Below are 19,331 nucleotides of genomic sequence, written 5' to 3' on the forward strand. Positions count from 1 at the left end.
GTGATTTTAATAATTTTTAGAAGTAAGTGTATTTTGTAAATAAAACTATTGTACATAATATGACATAAAATTGTATTTTGTTGAGATGCTTCAAATTGGGATCTATTTAAAAAGTGTTGTTATCAAAAAATAATGAATGAAGACATTAAAATATCTTTTTTTCATGCCTTGAATTTTGTGATCTTATTTAATGTCCTTGTTAGGTCTTAATATGAAATATGTTTTCTTAATCTTTATGATCTCAGGCAACTGTGTTAAGCTGTTGGCTTTTAATTATTTTTATCCTCAAATAAATTTTCATATGACCTCTATTTGTCCCTTCTTAAAGCAACATACTTTTTTCTTTAATATATTATTATACATTAATAGAATTTAATTTTCTGCCCCCATTACCTGTAATTGCTTTATACATGAAAGAGGACTTTTCTATTGTGTCTATTCTAATACTGTAGTGTAGTTCATTTGTAAAGCAGAAGCCAAGAGAGTTTAATAACATATCCTATATCCCATCCACCAATCCAAAGAACTCACAAAAGAAGATTTTCAGGAAGTATTAAGCAAATTGCCTAGTTTCACGATGTTTTTGTTTTCTTAGAAATATTTAAGGTAATGGACAAGTCTACAGAAGGTAAATATAATAGTCTTCTTAGGCATCATATACTCTACCTCCAGTGGACAGTATTATTTCTACAACAGCCCTATTTGAAACACTGCTTGTCTAATTTCATAAACTTATCTTATGATGAGCCTAATAGTCTTAGTGACAATCTCTAGTTCATATATTCTCTGAACTATATAACATGATACAGTCTGCTTATTTTCATGCCTATTATAAAACATAAAAAGATAAAAGCTCTGGGAGCAGATATAGGCATTTAAAAATTTCCCTTTAGTGGTTCAAGCATGTGAACTCAAACAGAGGCTGCTTTTGGTCTTTGAAACATTAAAATATCTAAAGAGCTCTCAATTCTCCCATCCTCATCTCTCCCATCTCTCATTCTCCCTCCTGAGAACTATGGGTGGAAATAAATTCCTGCTTAAATCCAGTGCTACTCTGAGGCAGGTACCACTTTACTGAGATAACTGACTTCTATCCTACATATTCAATATTCTATATTCTACATATTCTGTATGTAGACAGCAGCCAATAGGCTTTTGTGCTACAAAGTCAATCCCAGTCATTAGGGAACCTTAGTGACCTGTTTTCTGTCAAAGCCACTCTAACAAAGGTGGATAGGGACAGGTTTGGTCTAAAAGACACCAGGAGTAAATTTTATTAACACAAAATCAAGAAAGGGTTTTGGAGTCAACAAGCTGTAACAACTAAAGGGAAGATATAGTTACAGAGAATATATTTTTTAAAAATTAATAACACATTACTTTTTAAATGTACATTACATTTTTTTAATTTTAAATTTTTTTTAAAAAAATTGTAATATTTTTAAATGTACAGTACAATTTTTAAAAATGTAACTTTTTAAAGGCATTTTTGCTCAAAATAATAGTATGTCAGAAGTTCAAAGAGTTTATAAACATTTTGGCAAGAAAAAGCATCCTCTATTTTCTAGGCACAGGATAACTTCATCAGTTTGTAGAAAAGAAGCTCAAATTTTAATTTTAATTTCCATTAAGTATCTGATTTATAATTTGTAGTCAAGACTTAATCATATTACTTTACAAATGATTCTATTCATATTGACTCAGGTTTGTCAACACAATTTAAGATAATTTACTATTTCTTTTGAAATAATATGTGTATATTATAAATTAAGTAAATCACATTTCTCAAATTTTTAAAAATTATAGTATGCTCTCAAATTTGCTTTTTTAAAATTTTATTTATTAAACTTTTAAATTAACCTTAATATTCAATTAAGACTTTTATTTTTAGCCTTAAAATATAACCTATCATCATATTAAACAACACAATAAATGCATTATATGATTTGTTTTTCATCTTAATGAACAATAGACAAAATATTCATCTTTCATATATATTTCAGTTACTCTGTAAAAATATATATGAATTATCACATTTAAATAATGATTTTTTTCCCTGATAATAAAAGAACTCTAGATAGCAGGAAACTAAGAATAATAGATTTTTTTATGGGCATATATTTTATATCATTTTTTAGAAAATGTCAATGTAAAATTGTTCTAGATGGAATTAAACAGGCAAGAAAGACTTTATTCAAGACTATTGAAATAAGGAGGTTAATTGGAATGAACTGCACTAAAATAAAATGTGAGAGAGGTTTTAAGCACCAGGATGGCTTAGTAGAAAAGTGCTGAAAGAAGTTAGGGGAGAATTTGGTTAATGTTATTAGGCAATGATATGGCTTGGATTTGTGTCTCTGACCAAATCTCATGTCGAATTTTAATCCCCACTGTTGGAGGAGAGGCCTAGTGGGAGATGATGGATCATGGGAATGGATTTATCCCTAGCTGTTCTTGCCATGTGAGGTCTCACAAGATCTGGTTGTTTAAAAGTGTATAGCCGGCCAGGCGCAGTGGCTCACGCCTGTAATCTTAGCACTTTTTGAGACCAAGGCGGGCAGGTCACCTGAGGTTGGGAGTTTGAGACCAGTCTCACCAACATGGTGAAACCTCATCTCTACTAAAAATACAAAATTAGCCAAGCATGGTGCCGCATGCCTGTAATCCCAGCTACTCAGGAGGCTGAGGCAGGACAATTGCTTGAAACTGGGAGGCAGAGGTTGTGGTCAGCTGAGATTGTGCCATTGCTAATTCAGCCTGGTCAACAAAAGTGAAACTCAGTCTCAAAAAAAAAAAAAAAAAGCATGTAGCCATTCCACCTTCTCTCCCTTTCTCCTGCTCTGGCCATGTAAGATGTGCCTGCTTCCCCTTCTGCCATGATTGAAAGTTTCCTGAGGCCTCCCCAGTCATGCTTCTTGTACAGCCTGTGGAATTATGAGCCAATTAAACATCTTTTATTTATAAATTACCCAGTCTTAGGTAGTTCTTTATAGCAGTGCAAGAACAGACTAAAAATACAGGCCGTCTGGGTTTGTTAACTGGTGCTATGGATGCTAGGCTCCTACTGTCTTATAGAGGCAGAAAGATAAGGTCCTCATTTCTCTTAATGATTACATTTCAAAGGAATGACTCCTGATCTTTGAGAAAAACATGTATGGATTGTCAAATGTTGAGGTTGTGAAAATATTTACATCTCAAAAAAGCAGAGAAAGATTATACAATTGGAAGTTTTCTAGGAAGTTTTCCAAAAGGTACATACTTTAAGAAAAGGGAGGTCAAAAATCTGGAGTTAGAAAGCAGCCTATCTTATTAATCAAGCTTAGGGGAACATTGAATCCATGTTGCTCAAAGGTGGAAAAATGAAGAAAATCATATGGATAACTATTTAGAAAGATCTGTGTCTGCACAGTATATTAAGCTTTAACCAATCTGTATGTAGAAATAAAAAAAAAGGGCATTCAAAATCATATTTGTAGCCAATATCTATATATTTTTCTTACTGGGAAATGATCCAAGTATCTAAAGAATCACAGTTTAATATAAGTTTAAGGTATTAAATTTGACTGAAGATGTTAAGATAACCACTTAACCCAATACATTTAATTTTTATGATTTGCAGCATTACAAGGATTCATAAGAGTCCACTCTACTAAAAGACATTCATTAATATAAGTCATTTGTGATTAAAATTTTATTTAGTTTAACATAATTTTTATTTTGTAACAAATCGTAAACAATTTGTAGAAACAATGACAACACATGGACCCTATAGAACAAATGTAGGGAATTTAAAATATTAAAATCATTAGAAATCGGACCCAAGACTTGTATTAACTAAAAGATTGCACTATTATTTTTATTGTGCTAAGAAAGAAAAAAGTTGCTTTTAAGTTAAAATTTAGTCACTCTAATTTGTTCAAAAAGTTGCATATTAATCAAGACTATTGCATGAACTCATTTTAACATACATAAACATCTTTACTAATACATCAAATGCCTTAAAAACTTGTGAATTCATGCCAAGATCTCTAATAGTCTAGCTGTTGTTATTGAGGAACATAAGCCATTGCCAAGCAACCTTGAAACCTTTTTTTCTGAATTAGTTTTGGTAATGGATAAAAAATACACTTTCTTTTCTTATGGACATTTTTAAATATTTATCTAGGCTAGATAGATGCCCTACAGTATGCATATAGTAACAGAGCAAAGTTTCCTTAGAAGAGAAAAACGAGAAAAATAATAAAATAATTGAGAAAGCTATCTGCAGACAGATATAAAATAATTATCATAAAAGTCTAATTTTCTTTACATTCCAGGTTTGAGAGAAAGCTTAAATCTAGCAAAACCCATTTAACACCCACAATGGAGATATTACATCTAGTATAACAATAACTCAGACCCATGGCAATTCCATCTAATTATATGATTAAAACACCATTGGTTATTCATCCCTGAAATAAGTTACCAAAAGAGGGAGATTGTATACATTACACAGTCCTCCCAGAGAAGGGAGGGAGAAATGGGGGAGAGCAGGAGAGATCTCCAAATGTGAATGATTTCTGGTATGGTTATAATTAGTATCTTAGATAAACAATCATGTTCATGTGAAAAGTTCCCCAAAGTAACTAGTGGAATTTTATGTTTTGTTTGGTTGATTTATGCCGGTTAGAGAAATATACACATGAATTGGGAGATTATTTTGGCCTAGAAGGTTTAATTGTCTAAGCACAATATATGAGACCAGCAATGCCCAGTAAGAAAGGAACTCCCAAAATGAGAATTTCTACCAGCAACATTTTTCCTTTTCTCCAAGTGTGTTCTATACTTCAACCAAAGGAACCTTCTCAGTGACCTGAAACCCACACATGCTGTCTTGCCAATGCCTTTGCTTATGTTCTCTCAAAAATGACATCTGCAATAGGACCTTCCCCATGTTTATTAACCACAATAAATGAACTAACATTCACAAAATTCACCTTGATTGACACTTTTCTAAGTCATTTTGGATTTTTGTGTGTATATCTTATTCTATGTAGCCCATTGGACTTATGTGTGCTCATTTCTAATGATATTTCCCTAATTCTTCCTAATATCCTAGTCACTTTATAGTAGTTATTAAATATCCTCAATTATAATGCTGGTCCTCTGAGAGCAGGAACTCTCTTATTCATTTTCATCTCAGAAGTGGCAACACACCATTTGCAATTAGATTGATTTAGTTATGAAATTTGAATACGAGACTGGGCGCAGTGGCTCATGCCTGTAATCCCAGCACTTTGGGAGGCCGAGGAGGGTGGATCACCTGAGGTCGGGAGTTTAAGACCAGCCTGGCCAACATAGTGAAACCCCGTCTTTACTAAAAACACAAAAAATGTGCTGGGCGTAGCGGCGCGCTCCAGAAATCCCAGCTACTCAGAAGGCTGAGGCAGGAGAATTGTTTGAACCCGGGAGGCAGAGGTTGCAGTGAGCTGAGATTGCACCACTGCACTCCAGCCTGGGTATCAAGAGTGAAACTCCGTCTCAAAAAAAAAAATAATAATAATAATGATAACATGAAATTTAGTCCAAGGTCGATTCAGTCTCAACACTTAGAAGTAATCCTTTTCTTTTTAGAAGTATAAAATTAATACTAAATTTTGTTTTTACTGCATTTACAAATAAAGGGATGCTTCTGGTTAAAGATGGCAGGTTGTATATGCACATACTGGCCCTCACTGCCTCCTAAGAAACCAATAAAATGTTTTATTAATGTTATCAACCCAGCTAGCAAATAATTCGTAGAGGAGACATCGTTAATAAAATCTTGAAGATGAAAAGCAAATACGCCAAGTATTACATAACCAGTGGACCTGAGAAATCTAAGTCTTGAAATGGCAGGAAGAAAGCTGGGAAGCCTCATGATGCAACACTCATGGTGCATCTCTACAGGGCCCGGTAACAGTCAGGGTCTTGTGACACTGGGTGCCTCTGGTAGGGAAGTGACAGTGGGCTTAGAAGGAAAGTCTATATATGTAGCAAGAGAAATATATGTATATATTTTTCTATATGTATGTAGACACATAGAAATATATATTTCTATATATAGACTATATATAATATGTATTCTATAAAAATATTACATATTTTATAATATATAAAATATATATTTTAAATATATAAATATCTAATAAAATAGTATATATTATAAATATATAATAAATAGTATATATTATAAATATATAATAAATAGTATATATTATAAATATATAAACATGTTTATAATATATGTGATATATTATAAATATATATTATTTTATATCATAATTCTACTATATTATGTATTATAATATTGAGACTGCAGTGAAATGATGAAACCCTGAACTCCGGCCAAAGAAACAGAAAGGGACTCAATCTCAAAACTTATATAAATTTGAATATTATTATATATTATAAGGAAATTCTCTCTATATAGAAATATATATATATATTTCCATTAAATTTCCTGATTTTCCTCTTGACTTCATGCTTTCATATGAATGTCCCTCCCTAATCTAGACTTAAGACAGCAGTTTCGTTTTTTTTTTCCTGAACTTCCTTTGGTGTCTGTTAGTAGAGAAAACCAGATATATTTAAGGATAAGTTTTCAAAATAAAAGCAAGAGAATAAAGTAAAAATTTACACACTGAAAGTTGAGTTCCCTAAATTCATTATGCATCCAAAACTAAGAACCATGATATAGAGTATTATAGTCTCCACAGGAAGAGGTTTTGTTAAAATTTTGACCAAACTTTACTCAGAAAGAAAATAGATGGACAATTATTCAGGACACCCACCGTCTGAATAATAAGGGACTCAATAATAGAAAATGGAGAAATCGCAAAGGAATAAAGCATTAAAGAAAAATAAATAAATAAAATGTCCCAGAAAAACAAAAGGCCATTAAATGACCAACCCGAAGACTGAAATAGAATAAAATGAAACGTAAACTTGTATTTGTTTCATTAACAAACACTACCTATTTACATGATTTTAAAAATATTTTCTAAATATAGTAATATTGACACTTTTGAGATTTTGAAAGTGAAACGTTTACAGATCAAAGGCATAATTTTTAACTAACTACAGCTTTGTATTTGGAGATGTGTATAATATTTTCAAATATTCTGAGGGAGGAGAGTCAATAAGTACACTTTTATTCCAATAAAAGTTTGATGAGCATATATAAAAATGACATGTTTCCCCAAGAGAAAGATAGAATAGATTGCAATTGTGATAAACTACATGAATTTTTATTCTCTTATACTAAGATTAATTGCCTTTTTAAATTCAAACATTGTCGTAATTTGTTTTCTTTATTATCACAGAGAGAAAAAAATAGGCAACTCAGTATCATATCCTCCAGCACTTCTTATACAGCATAATATTTCTTGAATCTCATCTACATGCTGTATACATATATTTGTTGTGCTGAAAGCCAATTGCCTAATGTTTTCTAAGTTGTTCAAGGCAGTAAGCCAGGATTTTTATGTTATAAGCATATTGATCTTGACAGTAAAGAGAGTTTGAGATTTCTGTATTAATTACCCTGTTTACATAAAAATGAGCTTTATGTTATGTGTGCATTCTTATTAAAACATTTTCAAAATCACAGAACAATTACACGACTTGCTAAAATGGTATGAGATGACTAATTTAACATGATGCAGCTACATCATTATTCACATATTGTAAAAATAGACACAGACAGTAATTGTAATAAACTTAGTTTTAAGAAAATGCGTGTAGTTTTTAACATATATGCCTACTCAAAATAATTAACTCTATTATGAAAGTACATAGTAGTTTATTTTTTTATATTTGTTACATCATATTACATAAAATGATAAGCATAAAATACTGTGACAAGTATATGTTGAAAATAGTATCTAATTCTATATTAGATAAAATCCTATTACACATATGTTTAAAAAGGCATTTTGTGTTGACTCCATTCTTTGGAGGAATTTCTCTCAGAGAGAGTTATAACAAAAGAACCTTTGAGAATAAATAATTTAAAAGGGGCAAAGAAATTTGCCTATGTGAAGGCTTTCAGAAGAAATAATTAGTATGAAATATGCTGAAAAGTCCCCAGTGGAGGTTGATTAATTTTTTAAATGTAGCTTAAGGGTAATGATTTTGCCACTTTTGAAGTCTATTAACTCAAAAGTCTTCTATATCTCAGACCCTCTACAAGTTTACCCTTCTTTCTTTTTCTTTGTTCAGAATATGCCTAAAGTACCTTCCAATATTGCCTTAGCATTGAAATTAGAGTTAAATTCACATTTTTAATGTTTGAGTGGACCAGCCATGGTGGTTCATGCCTGTAATGCTAGTACTTTGGGAGGCCAAGGCAGGAGGATTGCTTGAAACCAGGGGTTTGAGACCAGCCTAGGTAAAATAGAGAGACCTTGTCTCTACAAAAATAAAAAATAAAAAATTGGCTGGGCATGATGGAGCATGCCAGTAATTCTAATTACTTGGAAGGCTGAGGCAGAAGGATCATGTGAGCCCAGCAGTTTGAGGCTGCAGTGAACTGACGAAACCTTTGCACTCTGGCCAAAGCAACAGAAAGAGACTCAATCTCAAATAAATAAACAAATAAATAAATAGATAAATAAAAAGTTGCAGTGAAGCTTCATAATTTACTATACCTTTCAAACATATTTGGCCAGTAGACTCTCACAGTCATCTCTGGGAGGGTTTTATTATTCCTAATTCATTGTTAAGGAAATAAATTAGGACCAGAAGAATTAGAATTGCACAGGAGATAAATCAAAGACCTAGCACCTTAAGCACAGGTTGGTTAACATTGGCTTTAGTAATCTTTCTCTTATTTCACAGATATCATTATTTTATATTATCCCAAGTTAATGAGTCATTTAATCGTGTGAACAACCTGCTTATTTCTTGTCCAACACGTAACTTGGAACATGACTTGGGTGATCCAGAGGAGCTTAAGTACTTGTGATGTGGAAATTTTGGACACTATCATTTGTTTTCTAGGTATTAATATAAATAAATAGCAAGCATGCTAATTCCCCATCTACTGACCATATCATACCTTCCTTTCTTCCCAGTACACAGAGTAACTGAACTTTAATTTTACCACAAAACTATTCGTTCTAGAACATGATCTCTTTCCACCATTTATATCTTGCAACATCTTGGCAGTTTTGTTTCTTAAAATGCAGAAAAGTAGTTTATATATTTTCCCAGGACTGTATTAAGTTTCTTACTACAATTCTGCAACCCTCCATAACTTATTTTTTGCTAGTATCGGGACAACTATTTGTGTTTCTCAGTTACTATATAGTATTTTCTTTTATAATGTTAAGTAGTTGTTTTAGTTCCAGTGTAATATTAAAAACAGGCAAACCTATGAAAAAATAGATGACTCTATTGGATGGAATACAACATTCACTGCATTGTATTTCACTAGCTTTTCAAATTACTTTAAGCAGAAATTATTCATCAAGCCATAGGCATATATAAGGCATTATACTTTATGACCTAGGAAAATAAATGCAATTTCTAAAGACAATTTTCTTAGCTTGAAGTAGAAACCCAATACAAGTAATTTTGTATCAAATATTGTATAATTCTCAAAAAGCATAACACAAGTTTCAAAATTATGTTTCTATTGATTTTATTTTTAAATTTAGAAAAGATTATTGGCTCATATAAAGAGACACAACTCAGTAGAATTAAATACCAAAATGCATGCAATAAATGTTCAAGTATAAACATTGGTGAAATGATGTTCTCTTAGTTTTTAAAAGTTTTATTAGTGGTCATTTTTGGAGATTTACACCCTAATTCATACTTTTTTATATTCATCTGAACCAAAAGTTTATATTTCATCCAACTCTACAAACTATATGATTTTACTTATCACAACTACTTTTGTTATATACGTCCACTATGCTTGAGTTATGACACCGCTTCTTCAGTTAATGGTAGCATTTCAAGCCAAACCAAAAAATACTGCATAAGTATTTACAATGAAATAGTTTTTGGCAGCCTGCAGTAATATATGTGATCTATATTTATCAGAAGAAAAATATGAGTTTTAAGAATGAGGAAAAAGTCCTTCAGTTCATTGCATTCTAATACATTAACACATTTTGTCTTGAATTTCAGTAACTTCTGGAATAGCAACTGATTCTGTATTTGTACACAGTGGATTTACCTGTACCTATTATAAGTCCATTCTGGTATGTTTGGGTTCAGGACCAAAGACCAAAGATATTAACATGTAAAATTAAATAATGTTATTGCACTATAAGTAGTAAGAGGAAAAAACACGTTATTATTCATAATCAGTTATTCTAACCTTAAAAAAAAGTTATAACCTGAAAACAATATTTCTCCATTAGTGAGTGAAATAATATTATCTTTATAAATTAACTTTCACAAAATTTCTGTTACATTTTAGTATATTAGCAATGTAGCATAGTATGAATTTCCAAACGCATTAAATCACTTTTGTCATTACCTTGCCCACTAAATTAAATGATGCATCAGTGAGTTTTTACTGTTAGGAATTTAGGGTACCATTCAGCCCTCCTCTCTCCAGCTTTAAAAAGATGTGATACATGTGTTCTTTGTCAAATGAGAGATAAAACATTTCTTTAGTAAGTGTTAGCAAAAACTGACAGAATTAAACTGGAAATCTGGCATAGAAAGTGAGGTGTTTAAAGGAATAAACTATTGGAATCCAGATGCCCGGGAAGGAATGTCAGAGAGAGGGGAGTTGCAGATCTTTGCTATACAGTTTTGAAACACTTAGTTCAACAGGTTCAATAAGAGTCAGGCTCATGACAACTTGTGTATGGTTGTCGCCTTGCTCTCTCTCAAGCCAGATGCAAATGAGGACACACTTGGCCCTCACCGTGCTGGAAGCCATCCTATTCCACCAGGAAGGTTCATTTTAAAGTAAAGCTGGCACTGTTCATGACATGGTATGGAGAACCTGTGTCATTGGCGACCTTGTTGAGCTAGTGACTCTACCAAACTTAACTCTGTTGCTGTCAATGGCTATTCTATTTTCTTGAACCGATATGTACACTGTAATATGTAAGTTTTTCTACACAAGAGAAGCCAGTTTATTTTGCATATACAATTGTGGGTGGAAGAACTGTAGGATTAAAATAATCTGAAGAATCTATCATTGGTATTATTGGTTGCTGTATGAGCCAAAATGGAAACCCACATGTTCACTCTGGGGGCACATCATACACCTATCTATGATTCAGCATGGAGACAGCCAGTAGGAAAAATTTAGGAAGTTGTGCCTTGAGATCTGCTTGTTGCCTTCAGTAAGGTCCCATGATGCCTCTGGTGGTAATTTATAAACTAATACCCTGTCTTTAATAATTCAGCCAAATCAAATTTGAATTTCTGTTTACCTGCTAAACAGAACTATTTATATTTATTTATTTATTCATTTACTTATTTATTATTGGTAGAAACTATTTTACATACTTATGGGGTACATGTATTTGTTACAATAATAGAATGTGACTAGGCACAGTGGCTCACATCTGTAATCCCAGAACTTCGGGAGGCTGAGGTGGCAGGAACACTTGAGCCCAGGATTTCGAGACTGGCCTGGGCAATATAATGAGAGCTCATCTCTAAAAAAAAAAAAAAAAAAAAAAAATTAGTCAACCGTAGTGGCACATGCCTGTAGTCCCAGCTATTCATAAGCCTGAGGTGGGAGGGTTTGAGCCCAGGAGGTTGAGGCATTAGCTACTGCACTCCAGCCTAGATGACAGAGTGAGACCCTGTCTCAAAAAAATTACAATGGAATGTGTAATGATCAAGTCAGGGTATGTAATGTATTATCACAATGAGAATATGTCATTTCTTTGTGTTAGAAACATTTCAAGTCCTCTCTTCTACCTACTTTGAAATATACATTACATTGTTGACAAATACAGTCACTCTACTCTGCTATGGAATATTGGGCTTTTTTTTTTTGTATTTAAGTGTATGTTTGCACCCAATAATCAGTCTCTCTTTATCCTCCCTCCCAGACACAAACCCTTCACAGCGTCTTGCATCTATCTTTCTATTCTCCGTCTCCATGAGATTGTTTGTGACTCCCACATGTGAGTGACAACATGTGGTGTCTGTCTTTCTGTGCCTAGCTTTTCTCACTTAACATAATGACCTCTGGTTCCATCCATGCTGCTGCGAATGACATGATTTCATTCATTTTTATGGCAGAATAGTATTCCATTGTGTGTATAAACCACATTTTCTTTATCCATTCATCCATTTAGTTTGATTCTATTTTTTTGCAATGGTGAATAATGCCACAATAAACATGCAAGTGCAGGTGTCCCCTTGGTATGAAGATTTAATTTCCCTTGGATAAAAACCTAGTAGTAGGATTGCTGGATCAAACAGTAGTTTTATTTTTAGTTTTTTGAGAAATCTCCATACTGTTTTCCATAGTGGCTGTAGTAATTTACATTCGCACTAAGTGTATGAGTTCCCTTTTCTCCCCAGCCTTGTTAGCATCTGTTTTTTTTTTTTGTTTTTGTTTTTGTCTTTTTAATAATAGCCATTCTTACTGGTGTAAAATGATACATCATTTTGGTTTTGAGTTGCATTTCCCTGATTATTAATGATGTCGAACCATTTTTCAAATACTTATCAGCCATTTGTATGTCTTCTTTTAAGAAATGTCTATTTATGCTCTTTGCCCACTATTGAATTATTTGTGTCTGTTTTATTGCTGAATTGTTTGAGTTCCTCATGTATTCTGGATATTAGTCCTTTGTCAGATGAATAGTTTGCAAATATTTCCTCCCTTTTAACAGGTTGTCTCTTCATTCTGTTTCTCTCCTTTGCTGTGTAGAAGCTTTTTGGTTTCTTATAGTTCCATATGTCTATTTGTGTTACAGTTAGTTGTCTGTGCTTTTGAAGTCTTAGTCATAAAATATTTATCTAGACTGATGTCTTGAAGTGTTTTTCTTGTATTTCTTTTTCTAATAATTTTATAGTTTCAGTTCTTATGTGTAAGTCTTCAATACATATTGAGTTGAATTTTATATATGGGGAGAGATAGGAGTCCATTTTCATTCTTCTGCTTATGGCTAATTCCCAATACCATTTATTGAAGAGGATTTCCTGTCCTCAGAATTGTTCTTGGCATATTTGTCAAAAATCAGTTGGACGTAAATACTTGGATCTATTTCTGGACTCTTTATTCTGTTCCATTAGTCTACATTCTGTTTTTATACCAATGTGAAGCTGTTTTGATTATTATAGCTTTATAATATATTTTGTCAGGTAGTGTGATGCCTATAGCTTCATATATTTTGCTCAGTATTGCTTTGACTATTTGGTGTCTTTTGTAGTTTTATACAAATTTTAGGATTTTTTTAAATTCTGTGAAAAATGATGTTGATAATTTGATAGAGATTGCATGGAATCTGTAGATTGCTTTGAGCAGGATGATCATTTTAACAATACTTTTTTTTTTCAATTCATGAGCATGCAATGTCTTTCCATGTTTGTTTTCTCTTCAATTTTTTGCATTAGTGTTTTGTAGTTTTCATTGTAGAAATCTTTCACTCCCTTTGTTAAATTTATTCCTAGCTATTTTAATTTTTTATAGTTATTGTTAATGATATTACCTTCTTGATTTCTTTCCCAGGTAGTTCATTATTGAAGTATAGAAATGCTTATGATTTTTTATGTTGATTTTGTACACTGCAACTTTACTGAATTTCTTTATCAAAACTAGGGGTTTTGTGGTAGAGTTTTTAGGTTTTTCTAGATATAAGATTATTTCACCAGCAAGGATGAATAATTCAACTTCTTCTTTTCCAATTTGGATGACTTTTATATCTTTCTATTGCCTGATTGCTGTGGCTAGGATTTCCAGTACATATTGAATAGGAATGGTAAAAGTGGACAACTTTATCTTGTTCCAGAGCTTAAAAGAAAGGCTTTCAGCTTTTCCCCATTCAATGTAATTATAGCTGTGTGTTTGTTATGTCCAGTCTTTATTATTTCGAGGTACGTTTCTTCTACTTCTATTTTGTTGAGAGTTTTTATCATGAAGGGATGTTGATTTTTTTCCCATTTTTTTCTAGATCTATTGAGGTGATCATACGGTTTTTGCCCTTAGTTCTGTTAATGTGAAGTATCACATTTATTGATTTGTATATTGTGAACCATTTTGGCATCCCTAGTATAATTCCTACTTTGTCATGGCATATTATCTTTTTGATGTGCTGTTGGATTCAGTTTGCTAGTATTTTGTTGAGGATTTTTGCATCTGTGTTCATCAGAGATATGGGCCGGTAGTTTTCTTTGTTGCTGTATCCTTATCTGGCTTACTATTTTGAATTATTTATTCAGGATTTTGTGAACATTTTTTGTTTGAATCTGTTATTGGAGCATTACAGTGTTCCTGAAGAGATGTCATATTTCCTTGATTTTTTTCATGTTTCTTGTGACCTTACATTGATGTCTGTACATCTGTTGTAATAGTCACTTCTTCCAACCTTTTGAATTTGCTTTCATAGGGAAGGATTGTTTTCCTGAAGATGTATATATGTTGTTGGTTGGTAGGGCACTTTGGCTTTAACTTTGGGTACATGCAGGAGTGTGGTCTCTACATGATTTCTTTGGCTGTAAACAGCATCAGTTGTATCTGTTATTTCCTTGCTGGCTCAGGGAGCATTTATGAGTGGAGACTGTGGTGAAGTTTTGCTGGGGAATAGAATGTCATGTAGGCCAGTCTTTGGCACCAGTGGTGGTAGCAGTGTTCTCAGCATGCCTGTCCTTGAGCCCCAGAACACTGTATGCTGGCTTTGTGTTAACAGGTTTAGGTGAGCCAATTCTCTGGCCTCCAGATGGCTTGCTTGGATGCTGGTAGTGGCAGCAGTGAGCTGGGCATGTGAGAGGTTTCTCAGTCCCCTTGGCCATGGTGTGATGTGGGTGATATTATTGGCAGTTGTGGGGGCAACCCACTGGAACCCAAGTGGTTCATGCTGGCACTAGTGGTGGCTGCAATGGGCTGGGCAGGTCAGTCCACACAGGTGGCTCATGCCAGGGGGTGCCAACTGTTGGATCAGCAGGTTACTTTGTCCTGATCTCAGACTCTGGGAGGAGGGCTTGGGGCCAACAGAGGTGGACTGGGCTGGAGGATGTCCAGGCCCCTGGATGGCATGCTCAAATCCTGGGGGAATGGGACTTGGCTGGTGGGCTTGTCCTCAGGTGCCCTTGTTATGGTGCATTCAGGTGCTCACTATGATAGGGGCAGAGTATTCCCCAGGCCTCCTGAAGAAAGCTTAGGTGGGGGCAGTGGTGGCTGCCCTAGGGATCTGCCTCCAGGGATGGCAGGGCTGCTTGCAGTAGGAGTAGCTTACTGGGGCAGCTGTGGAGCTGGTGGTTTTCTGGTGCCTCCATCCCACAGCAGCCCATGGAAGTGGCAGTGGCATTTGTCCTTGGAGCATGTGGAAGTTTCTGGCCTCTCCTCTTACTCCTGCAGCAGCAGCAGTATCAGTTTCAGGGCACAAAGTCCTTTGGGGATGTGTTTTCGGATTGGTGCCAGCCGTGGGCCCACCACCTGGAAGGACGGGGCATGTCTTAGTGGGAGAAGTGTGGGAAGGCAGCTACGGGCTTACAGTTTCTCTATGTCTGGGTCCCACAACAGCCCGAAGCATCATTGGCAGTGAGGTTTGTTTTCGAGATGCGTGAAAGTACCCAGCCTCCACTCTTTCTCCTTGGCAGTCCTTCGGGGGCTCAACTCCCTTGCATGTCGCAGCTGCTCAGGGCTTGGAAGCCTGGTGACTCAGCATGAGTGTCCCCTCTGGAACAGCAAACACCTCTGCACAATCTGTAGGCAGTTCTCTGTCTTGAGGCCCATGAGGATTAAGGGAGTTTCCTGTGATTAGGTTTGTGGAAGTCTGTGCAGGAATGTGGAGCACGGGGGTCCCTCACTTACCCTTTCCTGGCCTCCAGGAGCTTCTCCCAGCTGCCAAGCAGGCTGCCTGGTTCCCTCTCCTTTGCTTTCAGTGCTTCCCTTCCCTTCTCTGTTGAGTCCCGGTGCTCTCTCTCTTAGATGATCTATCCAATGTGTCAATATCTACTTGCTATTTCAGTTCCTCTCCAAGCAAGAGGCATACACTGGCTGCTTCTAGTCAGCCTTGTTGGATTTCCCTCCTCTAGAAATCTTAACTGGTTAACATTTTCTTCATCAGTACACCAGCCACTCTGAACTAAGCTAGCATTAGTTCAGTGACCTGGACCAGTGACGTGTATTAGCCTCTTGTCTTAACTAGTTCTAAATTTGTCCACATTTCATTCTTCAAACTGAATCCAAACTTTGTGTTAAGAATAAAAATATCACCATGTTTTGGCCTAACTTAAAATCTCCCAAAGGTTTTCCAAATCTTTGAGAATAAAGGACAAAAGCCTTATCATCTCCCACAAGGTTCTTTCATGGACTGGCTTCTATCTATGTTCTTAATCTCGATTTTTCTAAAATCTTCCTTCATTTTCCATGCTCTAGCCAAAATCTTTCTTTCTTTCAATCCTTTGAGGGTACCTTGATTTGTCTTGCAATAGGTGCTTGGTACATAATATTCTACATATGTACTATATACTTAATTGATTTTAAAAGCTAGTTAATTCACATAATACAAGATGCTCATTAAAACAGACTAATGCTTAAGATTAACTAACATACTAATAAAAAGCCCTGTTCAAAGCCTTAGACAAGTTAACTATATTTAAGAGTGGTTGGTTAAAAAATAATAATATAAAAGATAGGAATACTTGGAGGATCCAATGTAAACTCAGTTTCTTTTTGGAAAATAACATTTCAAACTGTATCACCCTACTTACAGAGAAGTAAAATGGTCTTATTTTCAAATTTAAAAATAGAATTCTTTCTTTTTCACTTTGCATATTTAAATTATGATTCAACTGTACTATTACAGAAATGTGTTAAGATTAATGTAATTTTTCTTTGCTTTAGCTTTTAATACTTATATGTAGAAGCATATAAAATGTGTGTGTACATTTATTTGACAATCTTTGTACTTTAAATCAGAACTATTTTCATAACATGTCTGAGTTCAATAGTTCATCAAATATTTGAATTCTGTTCTTAAAGTGGCACCTAGACAAATTACAGTTACTAAATTTTCCAGAAATTAAAATTAAGCTTTTAGGGAAAACGTCAACCTGCAAATATTTTTCTTCCTTATTATTAATTATACTCTGACGTATATCCCCAAGTTTGACCTCCATTTATTTGCTGATTAGTATATTACAGGCTGCTATTCTTTTTATACCTCTCTTCTCAAGATCCTTTACTATAGCTTCCAAACAAAAAGTAATTGATTTGTTTGTTTTTTGCTCCTACTGCTTCTCAGCAAGAGACAGTTCTTAGTTAATCTTGAGAGTGCTTGTTAATTGTTGCATCTACGCCTAGAATTTTTCCAGTCATTTTCTTTCCAGATAATTTTTTTGCTGTTGAAGGCAGAACAGGTCAGGTTATCTAGCTCCTGGTCCAGTTATTCCCATACATATGACCTACGGTTTATGGTTATTTTATGTTTTTAATCGGTTTTCTCAAGCATACCAAGGTTTCCTACTGAACTTGGTCCTATTTCATCTCTCCTTTGATTCTGTAATCTTGACTAACACATGTCTAGGCATATAATAAGTGCTACAATTTTGAGTTTTTAAATTTATGAATATAAAGTATTTTTCTGTTAGGAAAATACTCAAAGATGTTAGCAAAATAGTTCAAGGAATATAATGGAGGGTTCTATAAAATACGTTTCTAAAAGGCACCTATGTGTTATAAATTATTTTCAAGGAATATATACATGATTTAAATAATTTATTCACACAAAAAATTACTCACGAATTTATTTAATTGACAGATGCCATTGTTTGTCTACTCAGTAGGCATTACTCCATTGAGCACCTTTCTTCTTTGCTTACAGTTATCAGAGTCCAAGCAACTTGAGGGTGAAAGTTAAATAGCCTAAGCCAATTTTAATGATCTACTTTTCTTGACAGTGATTGGTTGATAAGTGGGAATATGTTAAAGCAAGACACACTTTTCAATGCAAAAAAGGAAATATGATCTTCCAGGAGTGGAGGGATCTCTAAAAATAATTTCTCTTGACTATGTGCAATATATAAGCACACTTTATTCAGCTCTTAATGTTGCTATTTGAGTGACCAAAGATAAAATATTGAGGCTGACAAAGGGAAAAGAAAAGCTTCTGATGACATGATAGAATCATTGAATTAATCAGTCCAGGAACAATATACTTGAGAATATTTTTTTAAGTACATAAAACATGTATATTTCCTAAATAATTTTTGAGGTGATTTTTCTGTTATTGTGTCTGTGGCTATGGAAACTGACACCATGTTTTAAGGAAAAATGTGATTGATCACAAATTTTCAGTTAATTTATTCACTATTTTTCTTTCTAAAAGACAGGGTTTTCACATATTCTGACAGTCACTATGAATGATTTTGAGTGTTTAAAAATAGCACACAGGGACAAAATATTCAGCCTAATTATTCTTATTTGCCTTTAAATTTTACTCATCAAATTTAGCAAATCGCTTGAGATTTTGTGTGTTCGAAGAGCTTAAAAGATACCATTAGCACTTTGAGATTAGAGTAAAATGGTGGCATCTCCTCAGTCCTTCAAAGGTATTGATGCTCTCACTTTGTGCAGCAGAATTGATGACATAAACTTTAAAATGCATTTAAGAAGTCAAATAAAGCTGCTTCTTTAAAATGTGAAATCTTAAAGGCATGAGTTGATTTTTTTCTCTTTGTATGTATTTTTTTAAGAACCTTGTTGTTCAGGGAATTAAATATGGTGGTCTCTTTTGGGTGACACTTTTATGCCTGTTTTCTAGGAAAAAAATGGTGGAAAAATGTGTTTATAGTGTCTTTAAAGAAAGACTATTTTTTTTCTGAGTTATTAGAAAGTATTTTTCCATTAAATCCTGTTTACATATTTAAAATTTTTAATATTTATTTAAAAAGTTAAGCAAAAATGTTTCCTTGTCTTCAGCTTTTAGCGTATGAAGCAAAATACATTGTTTTGTCTTTAAACATTTGTTAACACAGGTGTAAGGGACATCAAATTTCAAAAGATGTTTTTATTTTATTTTATTTTTTATTCCTTCATTTATTTATTTATTTTGAGATAGTCTTGCTCTGTGGCCCAGGCTGGAGTGCAGTGGTGCATTCTCAGCTCATTGCAACCTCCGCCTCCCGGGTTCAAGCGATTCTCCTGCCTCAGC

The 19,331-nt window shown here is 33.9% G+C and overlaps 1 protein-coding gene across 2 annotated transcripts in view; it reads left to right on the plus strand.

The window, feature by feature from the left end:
- CDH12 (cadherin 12) overlaps window positions 1-19,331 on the plus strand; it is a 1,102,231-nt gene that overhangs the window by 464,774 nt on the left and 618,126 nt on the right. The window lies entirely within an intron of this gene.

The sequence above is a fragment of the Pan troglodytes genome, chromosome 4, assembly GCF_028858775.2.
Source record: "Pan troglodytes isolate AG18354 chromosome 4, NHGRI_mPanTro3-v2.0_pri, whole genome shotgun sequence".
NCBI classification, from domain to species: Eukaryota; Metazoa; Chordata; class Mammalia; order Primates; family Hominidae; genus Pan; species Pan troglodytes.